Genomic DNA, 9,877 nt, shown 5'->3' on the forward strand with positions numbered 1-9,877 from the left:
ATTCATGCGCTGTTTTTTCTGCCTCTCATTTCTTCTGTTTTTTCTGCCTCTCTTTTCTTCTTTTTTCTTCTTCTTTTCCTTTTCTCTACTTTTTTCTTTCTTTCTTTCTTGCTTTATATTTCTTTCACTATCTTTTTCCTTTTTATTACATTTTTTTCATTACACCTTTATATCTCGTATGACTCATTCCATATAATATACCCCTTGCTCTAATATATTATGACATGTATAGGGTTAACTTCTATGTTTATGCTAAGTGTGTTGAAATGGGCGTTCATTTTTAATCTTTGTAAGTGTTTTAGCCAATCGTATCACTTTACACCCTTTTTAAAGACTACACAGGTATAGCACCTTAGGCTATGATTACGGCATTTAGCCGAAACATGTAAGCCACTGGTGCTACGCTCATCTCTCCACTCTCTTTCTGGCTGATTTTGATTTTGTGTCCGTGTGAGCTGCGACTCACTTGAACTTTTAAAGAATCAAATAAAAGAATTTATTTTATCCTAACCTGGGACTCCATCCTTTCTTCTGTGATACTCTGACCAGCTATTGAGTCCAGGTTAACACTCCTCACTAACCGCTGGGCCGGGTGAATATACAGACCGCTAACATACACACCCCCTCCTTACGTCACGCGGTGACGTTCACTGAGCTGCAGACCGGGTTTTGCATAGAGGCGGAAGCAAGAGAAGTCGGCAGACACGCTGCCATCGGATATCGTTCCGTGTATATACAGGATTTCTCCCTTCAGTGCTCAAGGTACACCTCTAATATTGGCTCACATATGTACTGTTCTTTGGGGGGGGTGTCTATCGACCTAAGTCCCGGTGCCTGGCTTGGCAATTTCTGTTTACACATGGTCATAAGTGCAACCACTACTCCTTTGCCTATCCTTTGGGACACACAGGCTAACTGCAAGATGTACTTTTTGGTAGAACAGCAAAAAGTAAATTTTGATAGTTTATATAGTGGTGTTTATTTGTTATAAATGTTAGTTAATAAGTTAATGCTAGACCTATTTTCAGTGGTATGATTTAGTGGTAAAAATTATTAGTGCCCCCCCAGTTTGACTGTGGTATCTTATGTCGTCGTCCCCCTATATATTTTTCCTAGAGTCGCCACTGGTTTTATGTTACAGTTTTGTAGCGTAAAACTCATAACTACTGCTTTTAGATTGTGGAACAGATTGTGTCGATATAGGCTGCAACGCAAGCTTTTTAGTCTGTCCGCAAAACTCGTAGTGGCAGTGCTATAGAAGTCCCATGAAAAAACATAATTTTGACGTGTGTGGGACTGACGTTGTGGTACAGGCTAAAAGGCTTGCGTACAGCTATACCGAAAAGACTTGTAACGGCTGCGGTGCTGTTTTAACCCTGAAATTGCAATTTTTTTTAGACCCATTTTTGGTTCAGCACCTGAGTATCTCTTGCTGATTGGTGGCTAATTGTAGCCTCCAATAAGCAATCACTACCCAGGTGCTGAACAAAAAATGGGCTGGCTCCTAAACTTACATACCTGCTTTTTCAAATAAAGATATCAAAAGAACAAAGAAAAATTAATAAGAGTAAATTAGAAAGTTGCTTAAAATTGCATGCTCTATCTGAAGCATGAAAGAAAAAAAATCTCCTTTATTGCGTTACAGGTGGTAAAAACACTGCAATGTTTTGGATATCACCCTTAATATATAAAATACAATTTTATTATGCATCTGTTTACATGTTTAAAAAAATAGTACTACTAGGTTTAAAGGGCATTTTCACCATTTACAACTAGGAGAGTGTAAAGTCGAGTCCATTAACAACAGCATAGGACATGCTGAGAGTTGTTCATAGGATAAATGTAAACTGAGCGAAAATTATTATTTTATTACTCTTTTTTACTTCAGTGGGATAGATATAGATAGATAGATAGATAGATAGATAGATAGATAGATATCTACATTTATACACAAAGGATGACAAGTAAAATTCTTTTTGGTTTTCTTAAAGTGACGTGAAACCCCAAATTTTTCTTTAATGATTCCAACAGAACATGTGATTTTAAACATCTTTCCAATTTACTTCTGTTATTTAATTTGCTCTTGTTGCCACATAAGTTCAGCTAGCTCTCAGTAGTGCTTTGCTCCTCATTCAACAAAGGATACCAGGAGAATGAAGCAAATTTGATAATAGAGGAACATTGCAAAGTTGTTTAAAACCACATGCTCTTTCTAAATCATGAAAGAGAAAAAAATATGGGTTTCAGGTCCATTTGACAGATGCAAAGACCAAAACAGAGTCTGTAGTATTATTCAAGCTGCTAAAAAAATCTCTAGCACCAATGTACCTACAGGATGGAGTGACACACAGGGGATATTGTGCTAAATCTGGCCTTGTTGGTCAATAGCTCCTATTTGCTCTCTCCAGCAACAATCCCACTGGCACAAAACAGAACCCAGGCCCCCTCTGAAGAAGATATAAAGCCCAAACGTAGCCAGAATTCATTACACCTATTTTTTTATTTATTTTTTAATGTCAAATACTTTGAGTTTTTTGGAGCAATGCTATTTTTTTCAGGTGTAAAACAAAACATTTGTACAATGTAAAATATGTAACTTCCCCAGTGAGGATTTTACAATGTACATCAATCATGGGGCACACAAGAGGGAAACACTAGCAGTGAATTCAAGATGAATTGTTCTAAAAGTGACTAAACGAGAAATAATCAAACAATATATATTTTTTTTTATGTGAACAACCTGCTTCTTTTTGTGACCTGAAGGTTAAAAAACAATTACACACCTTAAAAGGAACATAGACCGAAATAGCTTGATAGATTTACCATGAGGCTTCCATAGCCTATCTAGCTTCAGAACTCTCATCCATCACACATTTCAAACAGTATCCCTCTTACCAAACACCTTCCCCTATGACCTGACTTTTAGAAATTTAAATGCTGGGTCTCATCGCTCCCATTCTCATGCGCTGACCCTGGCTCATGGTTCCTGGAAATCGACTTACAGATCTTCCTGACTTAGCATCCAGCCCCAACGCAATCAAATACATGTTGGGGTTTGCATCTCCACTGATTTCACCAACCTCTTCCGTTTTATCAGCTTTTATAAAAGCTGATTCAATAACGCGTTCATTTAGGATGACTGACAGACCCTGCTCGTGGGTGAGGGCAGGGAGCAGCATTGTGCAAGTAAGTGCTTGTGCAATGGTACATGGACAGTAAATACTGTGTGTGGGAACTTTGTCTGCCCATCATTTAGTACATGGGGGTCCATATATTTATTTAACTATACTAAAACTGTTTTTCCATATCTCCCCAGTTATGATGTGTGCAACCAGTTGTGGACCTGTTGCCTAGTGTGCCAAGAGGGATATGACTGCATCTTACTAGCGAGAACCACAGAAGGCCAAAACATACTGTTGGGTTGATTATGTCTCTAGTTTAGACGAGGGCTGCCTGGTATTTCAGGACTAGGCTATATTTTTTTGTTTTTTAGGCAGGACCAGACTGATAAAGTACAGGAAATCTCTTCTCTGTGTAAGACACATATTGGGCTAAAATAAGCTGCTCCTATGTTTGTGACTAGTCACAGAATAAACTATTATTTTTTGCTTCTGCCCTGGTTGAGTGATTCTTTCTTTTGTTTAGGCTGTTCCTTTGTATTGTCTAGAGTTGGATTATGATTAAAGCACTTGGTAATGATGCTCACTAGAGGAAAAAAGGGAGAGTATAGATTCTGAGCACGGGGATAATGTATCTTTAAGGGACAGGAAACCAAACATTTTTCCATTATGATGAGTATACACTTTTAAACAGCTTTTCAATTTTTTTCTGTTATCTAATTTGCTCTGATGTCTTGATATTCTTTGTTAAAAGGCATACCTAGGTTGGATCAGGAGCTGGTAGTTAGCTACTGATTGGTGGCTGTACATATATGCTTCTTGTCATTGGCTTACTGATGTGTTCAGCTAGCTCTCAGTAGTGAATTGCTGGATCTTCAACCAAGGATACCAAGAAAATGAAGCAAAATTGATCATTGAAGTAAATTGGAGAGTGTGAGAATGTGTGGGTAATTGAAGGATGGTGATCTTGTTTAGCACCTATGGTCATGATACTGAGTCCTGAAAACTGATAGTCAAATATTTTTAAACTGCAACTCTGCAACATAAAGTAGATAGTGATGTTACTGTTACTCAGAGCATGCACTAGAAGAAGCACTTGGACCCTGATGCCACTGCACCAGCTGCATTAATGGTAGTCCCGCCCCTGGCAATAACTGTCTCTCATTTGTAGTCAAAGTCTGTGACTGTTTTTTATTTCTTTATATTAAACTACGTGTTCATGTTTTTCTTTCACAATAACCTTGTATATCAATGTTTCTCTCTTGGACCTATTTAGGGCTAGATACGAGTGGCACACAAAATGTTGAGCGTGAGTAATAAGAGGTATATTGCGGGTCTTTGCGCACGGTGGAAGTTGTGTGCGTATTACAGGTTGATTTAAAAGTTCAGTTACACTCATCATAACACTATTATTTAAAAAAATTACAATAAAAAGTTACAAGGACTCAAAGATATGAGGTCTCAGGTTTTAGGGGGAAAAGGACTTCAAAGGGCTTCAACATAGAAATTCATACATATACATGCCTTAATATGTCTATGTGCATATATATATATATATATATATATATATATATATATCAGAAGCAAAGGGTTTTCGGAATGTGAGCCACACCTAGGTGTGGGCCACACTGGAGGCGCAAAAAATATTAACACCAGTACGAGATAAGCTGCTGGAGTAAACAAAAGAGTGTGGTCACACTACCCTTGCAGGTGATCACACCGTATTGGTACAGAGAAAAACAAAGTAGAGTTCACTACACAGCGCTAATCTCACAATATATAGTGTACTGTTTCAATACACCTAGTGTGACAGTATTATGGCATAAATGTTTCAAGCAATGATTCCTACAGAGAGCGCGTTGCTACAATGTTTCCATATAATTATTAAGAAGTATATAAACACATATGATTTATCAGCTGTTGTTTCAATATTACAGTTACTAATATGTAGAGAATATAAAGTTCCAAAATATGCTGGTAAAGTCTTAAAAAAGCAAGGGTGTTCTATCTTCCAATTGAACGTTCAGTAATGCAGACATAGAATGACAACAATCCCAAATGGCCTCACAGGCTACTCACATTAGGTGACCTCAATCGTATGAGGTAAGGAACGGGCGTTTTGGACGTACTAGGCCCCTGCGCTGATCCTCCGGTAGCAAGCTTGTGATCCTGTGCGTTGTCTCAGATAGATTTTTGGTTTGTCAGTTGGAGCCAAAGCGCAAAGTCTCTTTCAAATCTCTTCACTCCCCGGGATCTCCAATGCTGATGTCGGCAACGGTTCTTTGCCTCTTTAATAACTCCAACGTATTATATAAAGGAAACAGACACGGCACATAGCATAATACTGTTTAAAAGTAACACAAATTTATTTACAGCAAGAGAATGATACTCACAAACGAGACCTCAGTTAGTATGAGGTATCAATATAGCATCTCATTTAAAAGGACCGTAGTCCCACACTGTGATAAAAGTTTCCACTTGGGTAGTATGTGATGTTTGTAAAATATCTTCTAGCAGTCATGTATAGAAGAAAAAGGTATGAGCATGTAAAAACTTGTAGTGGTTGGGGATTAACCAGAATCCCACACAGCCACTGTATCGGTAATACTAGGGATGAGCAGCCAGATTCAACACTCAGCCTTATATATATATATATATATATATATATATATATAGTTCCAAAGTAATTTTGCACTTCAGTATTCAACTCACTTATGCAACTGCCAGGGTGCAAGGTCAAATATAATACAGTTTTCCCGGAAGAGGCTGCATTCACTGGACTTGTATAAAAAAAATTACTTTTATTAATCACAGGTTAAAAAATAGGGAATAGAGCATGACGTTTCAATGCCCTACTGGCATCTTTATCAAATGTCCCCAAAAGAGTCACGATAGCAACATCACCAGCGTGATGTCCTAAAGGAATAAATAGAACATATTCTACTATGTGAAGAACATTGGAATGTGAAATATTAATATTTTTATGTGGGGTTAGCGCATTTGAGAAAATGCAATCGGGTTTGTGCACAAGTGTTAGATTTTTTTCCATTTTTTACACTCCACTGAAGACTACAGCGTAGATTTATCATACACCGGGCGGGCATGATTCGCTATAGCGAATCATGTCCGCCCTGCATTGCTAAATTCCGAAAGCATACGCTGTCGGCATTTAACATTGCACAAGCAGTTGTGGTGAACTGCTTGTGCAATGCTGCCCCCTGCAGATTCGCGTCCAATTTGCCGCTAGCAGGGAGTGTCTATCAACCCGATCATATACTATTGGGCGGCATGCTGTCCGCCGCCTCAGAGCTGGAGGACAAGTTAAGGAGCAGGGGTCTTAAAACGCTGCTTCTTAACTCCTGTTTCCGGCAAGCTTGAAGGGTTAGCAGACAATTAAATCATTTTACTTTCAACTTGTAATTCACACGCAAAAAGCTTACTTGTGGCAGAGTTAATGCACGACTCGGAGCAATAAATAGTGCTCCACTTGTAATCTAGTTCATAATGGGCATACCACCCAGCTGATGTTAGTAATCACCTGGCTAAAATTTAAGACAATATTAAAGTGTCAGTAAACATACCCCTTTTTTACAATTCAGGACCTATTACTGATCAGTGTACTGGCCACCCACAGTGATCCAATGACTTTAGGTATGTGTTTGTAGGGAATGGTCTAGTCCACTGGAAGGCTCCCGCCCACCCGTTTTTTCCTGCAACTCTCATTCATGAGTCAATATGCTCGACAGACATGGCCAGACATCGCTGCCGCAAATCTACAGACGACGGCCTTATTTATTAAAAAGTCTGTCAAAAACACGTGCGTCAAGTACAGAGTGATGAGCATCGGACTGTTGATAAGAGTCATCAATGTTGTGGATATTTTGTTTTTTCCAACTTTATGCCATTTCGTTACTGTCCATGAACAAGCATATTTCTCTAAAGTTAATCTTTTATTTTTCATCTGTTAATGTCCTAGAAATAGCTAGATTTATACCTGAATAAACAATAATATCTCATAGAAAGTTCTTTTTGTATGTGTTTTTTATAAAAAAAAATGATATATGATATTTTCACTTAAATTAATGTACATTTGTATTTCTAGAGATCATGATATGACTATCTCATGATTTTTTATTTTTTAAAATGATTATTAATGCTAGAATTTGTACATATATCTTTGCACATACTTGTATATTTCTGTGTGTTATGTCAGAAATCTTTTGCAAACATATTTACATGTCCCTAAATTCCTTTTTTTGTTCTAAACAATGTTGTCTTTCATATCTCTGTGTTTATTTATACCACTATATGTATGTAGTGTATATTTATTATTATTCTGAGCAGGAATAATTGCGACTATAACATGTAATCAGGGTATCATGTATTTATTTGCAATCAATAGATATTTTAAGAGATGGGCCAGTTTTCTCTCTGCACCTGTGTGACCCCTGATTGCAGTCTAGTTTTAAACACCACCCCTACACAGGTGTTAAAAAATGGGCTGGCATATAAGGACATTTCTTAATGAAAATGAAATTCAAGAGAAGGAAGAAAAACATTGAAAATAGCATGACAGTAAAGAGGTGATTTTAATTTCTGCTGTATCTGATTCATGACAGTTTAATGTTAGGTAGACTATCCATTTGAGCTATCAGGTTAAGATTATATTGAATAAAACATCATTCGAATTTTAAAATCATTGTCTAAAATATTAGACTGTGTGTCCTAATGTCATCATCAATGTTTAACTTTAATAGTAATTTCACATATACAGTACATACTTTCAAAGTATAATACATAATGTAAAAAATGGCACTTACAAGTTCTGATGAGTGATCAATAACACAAGTATCGAGCAATTTGATTTGTTAGTGATAGTAGAAAATGTAAATTTAAATCAGATTGGCTCATGTCATAAATCATGTGATTATGCATTTCCCAATCTAAAGTGATGGAAAATGTCACTAGTTTGGGGGGGGGGGGGGGGTTTACATGCCTTGAACATGGTGAAAATAGATTTATCCAAAAAAAAAGGAAGTTAGCTATATTATGTTATGAATTAATTTCATTTTTTATCTCTATATCTACTAGTGCACCAAATTTGGAGCAATAGTTTCTAATTTACTTTTATTATCTAATATGCTTCATTCTCTTGCAGTATTGAACATAACCTTTCTGTGTTTTCAGACTCCCATTGATTTCTATGGCATTCGCGGCCTCAAGGGTGGCGGCTTGAACGATAGGTACGTTGCATCGGAATTGACGCAAGCGTACCTGTTGAATGTTTGCTAAATTGGCAAGAGGGTCAAATGGAGTCGAATGTAACGGCGGATGATCAGTATTCCGCTCGAATAACACAAGCATCGATCTGCATCTGATTTATATCGCAGGAGTGTATATTACATCACACATTTCAACATTTGACGATCTTAACACTTTGTTAACTACAGCGGATCAAATTTGCGTCAAATTTGATGGGGACTTCCAGCGCATTATCATTTGAAGCTTTGATAAATCGCCCCCATGAGCTTTTCTGTCTGCACAGCTTAACACTGTTTCACTGCTGAGGCCGTGCATGAGCTGGGGTCTACTCAGGGAAGCCGAGCAGACACAAGAGTATGCTTCATTGTTTTCTATGGCGCATTCAGTAACCGTTTGATAGGCTAATTCGCCCAGAGCTCCAAACAGAAAAAAAATGCACAGACCAGAGGGTGGCTGGCAAGAGAGACATCGGAGGATACGCACTGGTCAAATGTACCTATTAAAGCTGCTCAAAAGAAAAATATATATGCATTGTATTAAACTATAATGTTTAGATAGAGCCTGCAATTTTAAACAACTTTTCAAGCTACTTCTATTAAAAAAATGTGCACAGTCTTTTTTATATTTACATTCAGCTCCTACTGAGAGTGTGAAAGAATTTACAGAATATACGTATATGCATTTGTGATTGGCTGATGGCTGTCACATGATATAGGAGGAGTGCAAATAGACATAACTTTAAAATGTATCATGAAAAAAATTTACTACTCATTTGAAGTTCAGACTTATTAGGGGTCGATTTATGAAAGGCTTTTGCCAGCCTTCGAGCCCCTACGACTGCAGGTTCTCACAAGAGAACCTGTAGTCCGTATTTATGAAGCAGCGGTCATCAGCTTTCCTAACCTCTACGCCACTTCTTAGGTGGCGAATTTCAATCTCCCTAGTCTCTACTGCCTGGGGAGATTGACAGCTCCTGTCCGCGCCTGATTGGCTGTGCCTGGGAAGAGGACGGTTTTTCACAAGAGAACAAAATTGCGTTCTTGTGCAATGCTGAATTCTAGCAGTGGAATTCAGCCCACCAGAGGTGATCTGTGGCGCACAGGGGCGCATATGTATGCCCCTGTCCGCCGCAGCTTGATAAATCGACCCCTTAGTGCTACTGTATTGTCTTTTTATTATGCATTTGTTGATTATGCAAATCTACTGTGTATACTGGTCCTTTAAGGCATTTTTTTTAAACTGTGCTTACTGTCCCTTTAAGATAAAATTAGCTAATATTACATTTTTAATGTCTGTTACACAAATTATCATTAAATCAAAGATTACATACTGTTAAATGATATTATAAATGTATGCTTTGGATATCTTACGTAACATTTGTAAATAACAGAAATTGTTATAATATTGCAAAGTATTACACTATTTCATAATGCCAACTGGCTGGCAACATTTTCTGCTTTTTCTTATAAAAGCCTAAAGAAAACTTAGAAGCTTAT

General features: G+C 37.5%; 1 long non-coding RNA gene across 1 annotated transcript; it reads left to right on the forward strand.

Moving 5' to 3' along the window:
• Nucleotides 1-3,066: 3,066 nt before the first annotated feature.
• LOC128642029 (uncharacterized) lies at nucleotides 3,067-3,612 on the forward strand. The gene is made up of 2 exons (XR_008399613.1): nucleotides 3,067-3,186; nucleotides 3,317-3,612. It is a non-coding gene; the product is annotated as an uncharacterized LOC128642029 (long non-coding RNA).
• The last annotated feature ends 6,265 nt before the right edge of the window (nucleotides 3,613-9,877 follow it).

Source organism: Bombina bombina, chromosome 11 (assembly GCF_027579735.1).
Source record: "Bombina bombina isolate aBomBom1 chromosome 11, aBomBom1.pri, whole genome shotgun sequence".
Lineage (NCBI taxonomy): Eukaryota > Metazoa > Chordata > Amphibia > Anura > Bombinatoridae > Bombina > Bombina bombina.